A 10,070-nucleotide genomic window follows, 5' to 3' on the forward strand; every position below is an offset into this window, starting at 1 on the left:
CATGAGTGATGATGACCATAGAGCTTTCACTGATCGTTGTAAAAACTCATCCTATTCATTAATGATGTCCTCATCTTCCAGGCCTCTATGTGACTCCAGGCCCTCAGCAATATGGGCAGCTCTTAACTACCCTCTGAATTGGCCTGACAAACCACCCAGTTCAAGGGCAGATAGGGATGGGCAACTCACTCTGCCATGCCTGTGCCCATTTCCCATAAAAGACAAGGATGCTGCTGAGGGTTGACACCATTTTTGGTTTTTATTTAAGCAGTGATGCCAATTTTGTTGGTTTAATTTTTTTACTGGGTCAAGTTGTATCCGAAGGAGCATTAATCATCTCAACACTAAATTTCACCAACTTCACTCCTTGTGGGGGAAGAACGAAGGTTCATTCCTGCCGTAGTTTTGTTGAACCCTTGAGCTCTGGTAAGATATTGAAAACATACTGTGTTGCAGTAACCTTGTGCTTTAAAGAACAGTTTTAGCTGTTTAACCTGAACTTGGCTGTGGTGGCCTGAGACACATGATGGAGCCATCCGATAGTTAACAAGGGGTTTATTTATAAAAGGCAAAGGCTGGTAATAATAAAGGCACAGAAGATAATATAACAGATCTGATCACTATGGCTCCGGGATCCACGCTGCCCAGAGTCTTGTTCCCAGGGCCCCATTTGCAAATTCCCTATTGGTCGGGGTTTGTGCACTCCCATGTTATTGATCCAGAGCTGGTCGCATGGTCCGTCAAACCCACCCCCTTAAAGGGGTCACACTACCATATTCTTCCCCCGCTTAACACCCTTATAATGTACTACACAAAAGCTATGTACAAATTCTATATTCATGGAAAAATCAACAGGGAAAAGAGAGTTTGTCAAAAAAATCAAGCGGCGCAGGTACCTCCGAGTCCACCCGGAACTCCACAGTCCGCCTACCAGCTGGGCATCCTTCGAGGTAGTCAAGTTGTCAGTAATTGGTGGATTTCAGGAGGCACCGCCTCAATGACAGGAGAACTGGCCTTACTGGCCTCCACAGGTAGGACTGGCTGAATGGATTCAGGCGTCCTCAGTTCCCTTTGGTCAGGAAAACTTGCAGGAATGTCGATAACACCAGTGTAACAGGTTTTCTACAAACGGGGGGGTAGTCAACCCCGACTCCTCAAGTGGTCGACTTGGTTTTGGACTTTGCTTCCATGTACATTGGCATATGAAACAGGTCCTGACTCGGCCACAATCCATCCAGCTAACAAAGGTGGCTCTGAGATGAAGCTATAAGCCAAAACCGGGGCCCCTCTGCGCAGCCCGTTGACTTCTCTGGGAGGCCTAACGTGCCTCCACCTTCTCCGCCAAGTTAAGAAACATGAGGCTGGATTCTTCTGCCCCCACCGCCGCAGGAATGCCACGACGAGACGCAGACGATGGAGAGGTCCATTGACCTCGGGCGGGATTCTCTAGTCGCCGGGCAAACGTGGCCGGGGAATACTGCTCATGAGATCCAAATGGGTTCTCCATTGGTTTGAACGAAAACCTGGAAATTGGCACCTGTAAAAGGGATGCCATTGTCAGATACGATGGATTCCTGAAGTCCATGAATGATGAAAACCTACTGCAAAGTATCCACCGTGGTTGCCGAGATCGTGATCCCCATCTCCTGTATAGGCAGCCACTTGAAGTGGATATCTACCAACACAAATACATCCTGCCCATGAAAACGCCCGTGTAGTCAACGTGGATCCGGGTCAATGGGTGACTTGGTAATTCTCAAAGGCGTAGAGTGGCTGATGGGGCAGGGACTGCCCTGTTTGACAAGGGTGGCATTGTTGTACCAATTCTTCAATGGCTTTATCAATGCCTGACCACCAGATGTAACTTCCTGCCAGCATCTTCATCTTTGTCTGCCCAGGTGGGCATTATGCAACTCCTGTAGGAGGGAGTTCTGGCTGGAGTTCAGAAATGCAAGTGAGCTCAATTATTATGGAAGGTCAATTTCCAATTCAACCTCAACATTGGCTACTAAACATTGGCTACTAAATTACACCAGCTACTAAAGAAGCATCAGTAGTGGCGATGGCGGGTTCCCCAAGAAGATTCTTCAAAAAGAAGAACAAGGGCGCATAACATGTCAGCACAATTGGTTTTCCAGGGTCACGGAGATAGAAAAGGCCATTTCGGCCCATCGAGTCTCACAACCCCGCCTCTGCAAGCCAGAATACATTTGGAAAGTCACTAACCTTCTTGCTCTTCCTCAGAGTTCATGGCATCAGGAACACGTTTTTGAATGTTTGCACCAAATCACACATGCTTGATTCCCAGCTGGGGGTGTGGGACCATCATAGGCAGCATTTGTATTGGGCTGCCAACTCGATAATGGTATTCAAATGAATTCAGATGAGCAATTAGCATGTTCCTGCTGTCACAGGGCACGAACACCAGCATGGCTGACAGGATGGGCTGGGAGACTCGCAATGGGTTTGATGCCTGGCGCCAATCCCGTTTTTGGCCTGTGTACCCATTCAGTGGGCCATCAGGATTCCCTCCGCTGGCGGGAAGCTCCAGATAATCCCCGCTTGCGGAGGAGCTTTTGGAGTCTAGCGAAGAAGGGGAGAGTGTGGTGACTTGGTGGAGTGAGGGGGAGAGTTTTTAGACTGGGGAGAAAGGTGGAGGTGGCAGACTGCGGGCGAGAGGTGGAGACTGGGAAAGAGTGTGGAAATTTTGGGGGATGCTAGGGAGCATGTGGAGACTAGAAGGGGGAGGGTGTGGAGGCGGAGTGGGGGTAGAGCTCAGACTGGAGGTGTGGGATGGTGGGATGGGAAGGCAATTCAGAAATAGAGACGTGAGACATGTAGACCTTTGGACTAAAATTAATTAAGAACTGATAAGGATCAAGTAGTGCTCTAAAGATAGTGTAGGAAGGAGAGGGAGAGTTTGGAGACTGGGAAAGAAAGAAGGAAGTTATTTCGGAACTATTGAAAAACTGAATACACTTTGATATTTTTAAAGTAATTCATTTCCTTATATTTGTCAATGCAGCTTGTTGAGCACACTGGGTAGTTTGAACATACTAGATAGCTTTGAGTACACTATCAAAATAATTTCAAACAAATTCATTCCAAATTGGAACTACTGATGTTAAATTATAATTTGAAGCATTGAGTACATATGGTAGCAAAACTGTCTAAATTTTTGGATAGGTTATTAATCTGAAACTATCCAATAATTAGCTGGCCATTGAACAGAATAGACAAGCAAGAAGAACCTTTGCGGAATTTTCCGTTCCAGAAATGAAATGTTGATGCTGCCACTGAATCCTTGGTGTTCTCCGGCAGCAAAATTGGCGCCGTTCCCAGACCAATCCGCCGACCATTAATTGACTAGCACCTACAACAAGTGGAACATGGCCGATTCCAATGGAAAATGGTGTCTGATTCGCCCCATTTGGGACTGACACTCAGGAGGCTGACAAGCTGCAGCCGCATATAAGCAGTCCGCTTCGCACACGCACCATCCAAGCCAACAAGATGGCAGCAAGGAGAGCGACACCCCGTTTCATGGGCACTGAACTTCAGACCCTACTTGACGTAGTGGAGGAGAGGTGGGCCACCCTGTACCCCAGGGTGAGGAGGTGGTTGCTAGCTGCCACTGTGCACCGGGCCTGAGAACAGGTGGGAGACATTGTGAGCGCCATGGCCAACATCATCAGGACCGGCCAGCAGTGCTGTAAAAAACTGCACAACTCCTCACGGCGGCCAGGTGCCCTGGCCATGAAGGTCACCAGTCAACCAACCCCTGTGCTGCATGCATCTCACTGTCTAACACTGTGTTTTCTGTCTCTCCCCTCCCTCCCCTGGGAGAACAACCACCATGAGAGGGTGTAAATCGGAGGGGACTGCCAGACCTGTGGCCTGTCACTGAACCTGATCGGTGGGCCTGGGGAGAGGGTGCCCACCGAGGCAGAGGTTGGCATCAGGCGAGCAAGTGAGACTCCGCTCAGTTACGGTTCCTCATGGCACATGTGTCACCACCCCCAACACCCCTCCCCCCCCACACTGCCTCCCCACCCCCCACGAACCCCAAAATCGCTCTCGCCAACCCCACCACCCCACCACCTCCACCATCCCACCACATCCCACACTGCCCCCACCACCCCCACACCCCCACCCCCACCACCCCCCTGCACCCTCCACAACCACCAGCCCCACACCCACCACCCCCACCATACCCCGCACTGCCCTAATCACCACTATCACCTTCACCCCCCCCCTCCCCCCCCCCCCCCCCTCCCCACTGACCGCACCCCTATCCACAGACGTATCATGCCTCCTGTCTTATGTCTTGCAGGATCACCTGACGATGAAGCGAGCCTTTCTGGAGGACAGCAGTGAGGAGGAGGAGGATACATGCGGACACGGACGGGAGGCCTTGACCTGCAGCCCAAGACACCCCAGAGCACCATTCTGGGGATGACACTGACTTCTCATTACAGCTATCTCCAATATGCTCCATAATCCCAGAAGCACTCATCTCGGTTGGGCAATTTAGCTAAGTGGCTCCTGGGGCACTATCTGCTGCACACCACACATGTGCTGTGATACAGCAGGTGGTGGTAGGAACCCCCGAGGGGGCGGTCGGTCAGAGGGCTGCCCGACCAGGGACTGGCTGCCCTCTGGATGAGTTTCGGGTCTGGAAAGGGAGGTCCTATCTATAGTGGAGATGCAGGTGCAGAGCCAGGGACTGCACGAGGGGGTGTCGGCAGCCATCCAGTACCTTCAACTTTGTGTGTGATTGCCAAAATCTGTCATTGAAAATATTGATATTTTTGGGACGAATTCTTCCGTCTGCCAGCTGCCTTTTCCTGGACGGCACGCCCTCACCGGCAGCGGGATTCTCCGTTTCTGCCACTTACCAATGGAATTTCCCATTGTGGCCACACCAAGCAGCTGTTGAGGGGGTGAAAGATGGGTCCTGAAAGCTGGGGGGTCCTGAAAAGGGAGGACCCTCAGCGATCCCATAGCAGGGTGTCATAATTTGGAGGGGGGGAGGATGTAATGCCCATTTCTGTGGAGGTGACATTGCCCTTGGGTGGGATCATCAAGCTCACGTAGATATCGGGGCACCCTTTCAAAATGGAGTCCCTGGGGCTGGATCCTTCGTCCCGCTGTGCCACATTTGTGTTTCAGCACGCTGGCGGGATGCTCTGTTACGCCAGCTGGTCAATGGGGTTTCCCATTGTGGGGCAGTCCCACGCCATCGGCACACTCCCGGGCTGCCGGCAACATGGAGCATCCCGCCGGCAGTGCAGATAGAAGAAGTGAATGAATGAAGTAGCAGCTTGAATGGTCACAAAATTCAGCTCCATGGTGCCAATATTTTCCGTGCCCCCTGTGTCAATTTAGGAGAAAAAGAACATTAACTTTGAGCAAGGTGCACACTGAATGCAATGCTATTGAGGGCATTAGCACAGCCATTAGGTGGAAGATTGGAAGCATGAAGAGTAGGCAGGACGTGAGGTCAGTCAGTATGTAAAGATGATCCGATGTCTGCCCTGTCATTTTCAACCTTGCACTTTCAGCTGTGCCTTAAACACACAGTTGACCATGTGTTAATCAGCAAGAGTGACTCTCCACCCGGACCATATCAAAGAATCACTACCCAGGCCTCCTGCTGAGGGCTCTCCTCCTCCTCCTCACTCGATCTCTGAGCATGCTGGCCTTTTCTGCTGTCTACGCCCCATCTCCCTTTGATGTGGGTTGCAAGAGGGACTGTGACTGCAGCCCCCGTCACTCAAAGAACAAAGACTCAAAGATTCACCTGAGGAAGGAGCAGTGCTCCGAAAGCTAGTGTTTGAAACAAACCTGTTGGACTTTAACCTGGTGTTGTTCTTACTGTGCTCAAAGAACAAAGAACAGTACAGCACAGGAACAGACCTTTCGGCCCTCCAAGCCTGCGCCGACCAAGGTAACTGCCTAAACTAAAACCGTATGTACTTACAGAGTCCGTATCTTTCCATTCCCACCCTATTCATATATTTGTCTAGGTGCCCCTTAAATGCAACTTTTGTACCTGCTCCCACCACCTCCTCAGACAGCGCATTCCATATACTTACCAACCTCTGTGTAAAACACTTGCCTCGAACATCTGTTGTAAACTTTTCCCCATGAACTTTACATCTATGCTCATGCCACTCATAATCTTGTAGACCTCTATCAGGTCACCTCTCAACCTCCATCGTTTCAGTGAGAACAGACCGAGTTTATCTAACCTCTCCTCATAGCTAATGCCCTCCATACCAGGCAACCTCCTAGTAAACCCTCTCCAAAGCATCCACATCCTTCTGGCAGTGTGGCGACCAGAATTGTACACAATATTCCAAATGAGGCCTAACTAAGCTCCTGTAAAATTGCACCATGACTTGCCAATTTTTATATTCAATGCCCCGACTGACGAAGGCCGGCAAGCCGTATGCCTTCTTGACCACCAGATCCACATGAGTTGCCACTTTCAGTGATCAGTGGCCTTGCAGTGGCAACCACCAACTTTCCAACATTCAGTGCTACTCTCTCATGACTGTACCGACTATTATCAATTCCTCCAAACACCGAGTACTTCCACAAATTTGACAAGTGCCATTAGAAAGTAATACATAGTCAGCCAGGACAGTGATGATTTTAAATGGCCCTAGTGGAGGGTCACATGTAAGTGCATTTAAAAGACAAGAATTAACTAATGGGCAAGGTCAAAAATGGCAGGCCAGACATCATATTAAGGGCTGACCAACTTTATGCCCTGCCTGCTTTGCATATTTCCAAACACACATCATGCCTCCAACAGCATTGGATCTAGTGCACGCCATGCTCAAAGTGAACATGAGTACAGGGATGCCCATTTGCTCTAAACTGGCACACATGTCACAGAAAATACTGCCACCATGGAGTTAAATGTTGCGACCATTGAGCTTGTTACTTCATTCCCTCCATGAGGGAGTGTGACCAAACATGAAAGAGACTTCGTATGGGACATTCACATGAAAGAGGGAATAACAGATTAAGGGAAAGGAATGAAGCGCTGATGGAGAAAAAGAGAAAAACAGAAAATGTGAGGAACTAAAGGGAGGGAATAAGATAGAGACAAGGAGGGGAGCTGAAGCAGGCTGGCAGGGAATAATTGAGTATGTTCATCTTTGGTCAAATCAGATTATGCTCTCAATTATTTTTTATCCAATTAAGGGGCAATTTAGCGTGGCCAATCCATCTAGCCTGCGCATCTTTGGGTTGTGGGGGTGAGACCCACGCAGACATGGGGAGAATGTTCAAACTCCACACGGACAGTGACCCAGAGCTGGGATCGAAACTGAGACCGCAGCGCCATGAGGCAGCAGGGCTAACCACTGAGCCACCATGCTGCCCTCCAATCCACCAAATCTGCACATCTTTGGGTTGTGGGGGTGAGACCCACGCAGACACGGGGAGAATGCAAAAACTCCACACAGACAGTGACCCGGGGCCGGGATGGATCCCAGGTCCTTGTCTCAGTAGGCAGTAGTGCTAACCACTGTGCCTCTGTGTCGCTAATATTCTCTCAAATTAGAAGACTTATATGAAACTGGAAAATATGCTTTCTGGTGTCTACACCAGTAAAAACCAGCCAAATAAATAAATAAGGGCTTTCTGGATGGTTTATAAAAAAAACAAACGCTACTCAGCAGGTGTGGCAGCCGATAGGAGCTGAGATAAGGTTTCAAGTTAAATATGACCCTTCTTCAGATTCTTCCTCAGTTCTATATTTCATCTTATTGCTTTTAAAAATATGCATTGGAACAGCAATTAAAGAACAACATACTTGTGATGTATGGAAAATGTCTGATGTGAAAGTGCAACTGTACAGTCTACAAGACATTTCTGATTTATTGCACAACCTTGACAGGAATTCATACCTTGTTACTTATTAGATGTAAGTTCATTCAAGCTGCTAATCAGTCCTTTATGAAGAATGGATTCTTGCCTTTCTGGTTATCTCATTTGAGTTGAGTTACATTCCACATGTCTTTGCTGAATCCTTCGTGTTACTACAAAGAATTTTGGACAACAAAATGATAATCTTCCTGTTCATGCATCATGGAAGGATATTCCTCAAATGGTCGTCTTCAGTCCTTTTGGGCCATTACCACCACTGATTAACCATTGGGAAATCTAAAATATCTCTGCACTCAAAAACCCTTTGTGAGGAAATTGTTTACAACATGGGCAATGGCGGCATTTGCTGCAACCCCACAAAGATCACAAAAACAGTACAGGTTTTTCCAAACCAACTATTGAAAGAAAACTAAAGGTCATATTAACCCATTGATTCAGGCTCCAGTTTATGAAAGACAGAAAAAGCACTCGATAACTCAAGACTGTAGAGCTTAACTGAAATATTTTTATGTGCGTGTAAATGCTGTTGTTTTAGAACATACAGTGCAGAAGGAGGCCATTTGGCCCATCGAGTCTGCACCGACCCACTTAAGCCCTCACATCCACCCTATGCCCATAACCCTAACCTCCTAACTCCTAACCTTTTTGGTCACTAAGGGCAATTTATCAAGGCCAATCCACCTAACCTGCATGTCTTTGGACTGTGGGAGGAAACCGGAGCACCCGGAGGTAACCCACGCAGACAGGGAAAGAACGTCTAGACTCCGCACAGACAGGGTCCCAGCAGGGAATCGAACCTGGGACCCTGGCGCAGTGAAGCCACAGTGCCAACCACTTGTGCTACCGTGTTGCCCACGGTTGCAATAGAGGAAGGATGGAAACCAATATTCACACAGCAAGATTCCACAAACAGCAATGAGAAAGGTGAGCAGATTATTGCTCAATGTGAACTGGCCAGGACTCGCAGAGAACTTCCCTGTTTTTCGTCAATTAGGTCTTGGGCCGGGATTTCTGGCTTTAATGCCAGCGGACATCGTCTAGGGTGGAACAGGAAAATTTGGAGAGCTGTTGAATCTTATGGCTTTGAACGGGGGATGGAGGGGGGGGGGGGGAGAGAGGGGCGGTGCGGTGGCGCAGTATTATCATCGGGTCATGTCACCACAAGTGTCGACGCTGGAAAATGTTGGCCACAGGTGTTGTACCGAGTGATCAGCCTAGATCATGAACTCAGTCTCTGGAGTGAAGCTTGAACTTTTACTTTCAACAATTTCAAATTGCTTTCAAATGATGGCAAACTCAGCGAGAAAGAGACACAAAATATCAATATTTTCAATGAAAGATTTTGGCAGCTACACCCAAAGTTGAAGAATTCTGGATTTGTTCAGATACTTCACGTATCAGAGCCTAGTTAATTAGTTAACCACGTTTACTGTTCGGTTTTAAAAATGAGTTTGATCACGCTTCTGTGAAGCAATATGAGATATTTTACTAATTTACTGGCAATAAATAAACGTGAGGTGTTTCAATAGAGGTGAAGGCTGATTTGTTTTGAGAGCAAGTAGATATTGTATGGCTTCCAGTCATGAAAAACAATTCCAAATATCTCCCTTGTGAATATTTTATAGGCCTGTATAACAAGATTACATATGATTGTTAATATTATTGTTATTTTTGGTATTTTACTAAGGTGCGTTATTGTTGCATAAATTCAAAATTTTTCAATAAAAATTATTTCAAAAAGGTAAAAAAAAGATTACAAATGTGCTGATAGATAAGGAAACATGTTCCCTTAGTATGGAATAGGTGTGGTACCACAGATTGTGTGCTTCATTCTCAAGTTCAAAATCGACAAAATACACCATTAATATTAAACTGCCTGGTAAGATGTAACATTTCCTGATCAATATGTGCAGAGCAGATCAGTGCATTTTTGGCCTTAACTTCAACCGTGAACTCTCTCCTCCACCTTCACCCCATTTTTATTTTTATCAATTGATTTTCAGTTCTTTCATCAATTTCTTTTAATCTCACCATTGTTATCCGCCTCCCCCACTTGGACCATCTGTTCCTTGTTCCTAGTTGCCTTCGAAACACTGCTTAACTTTGTTCTGCCATTAACACATTCTAATTACCTTATGTGGTGCTATTAGCACTCTTAGCCTTAA

Source organism: Scyliorhinus canicula, chromosome 19, assembly GCF_902713615.1.
Source record: "Scyliorhinus canicula chromosome 19, sScyCan1.1, whole genome shotgun sequence".
Lineage (NCBI taxonomy): Eukaryota > Metazoa > Chordata > Chondrichthyes > Carcharhiniformes > Scyliorhinidae > Scyliorhinus > Scyliorhinus canicula.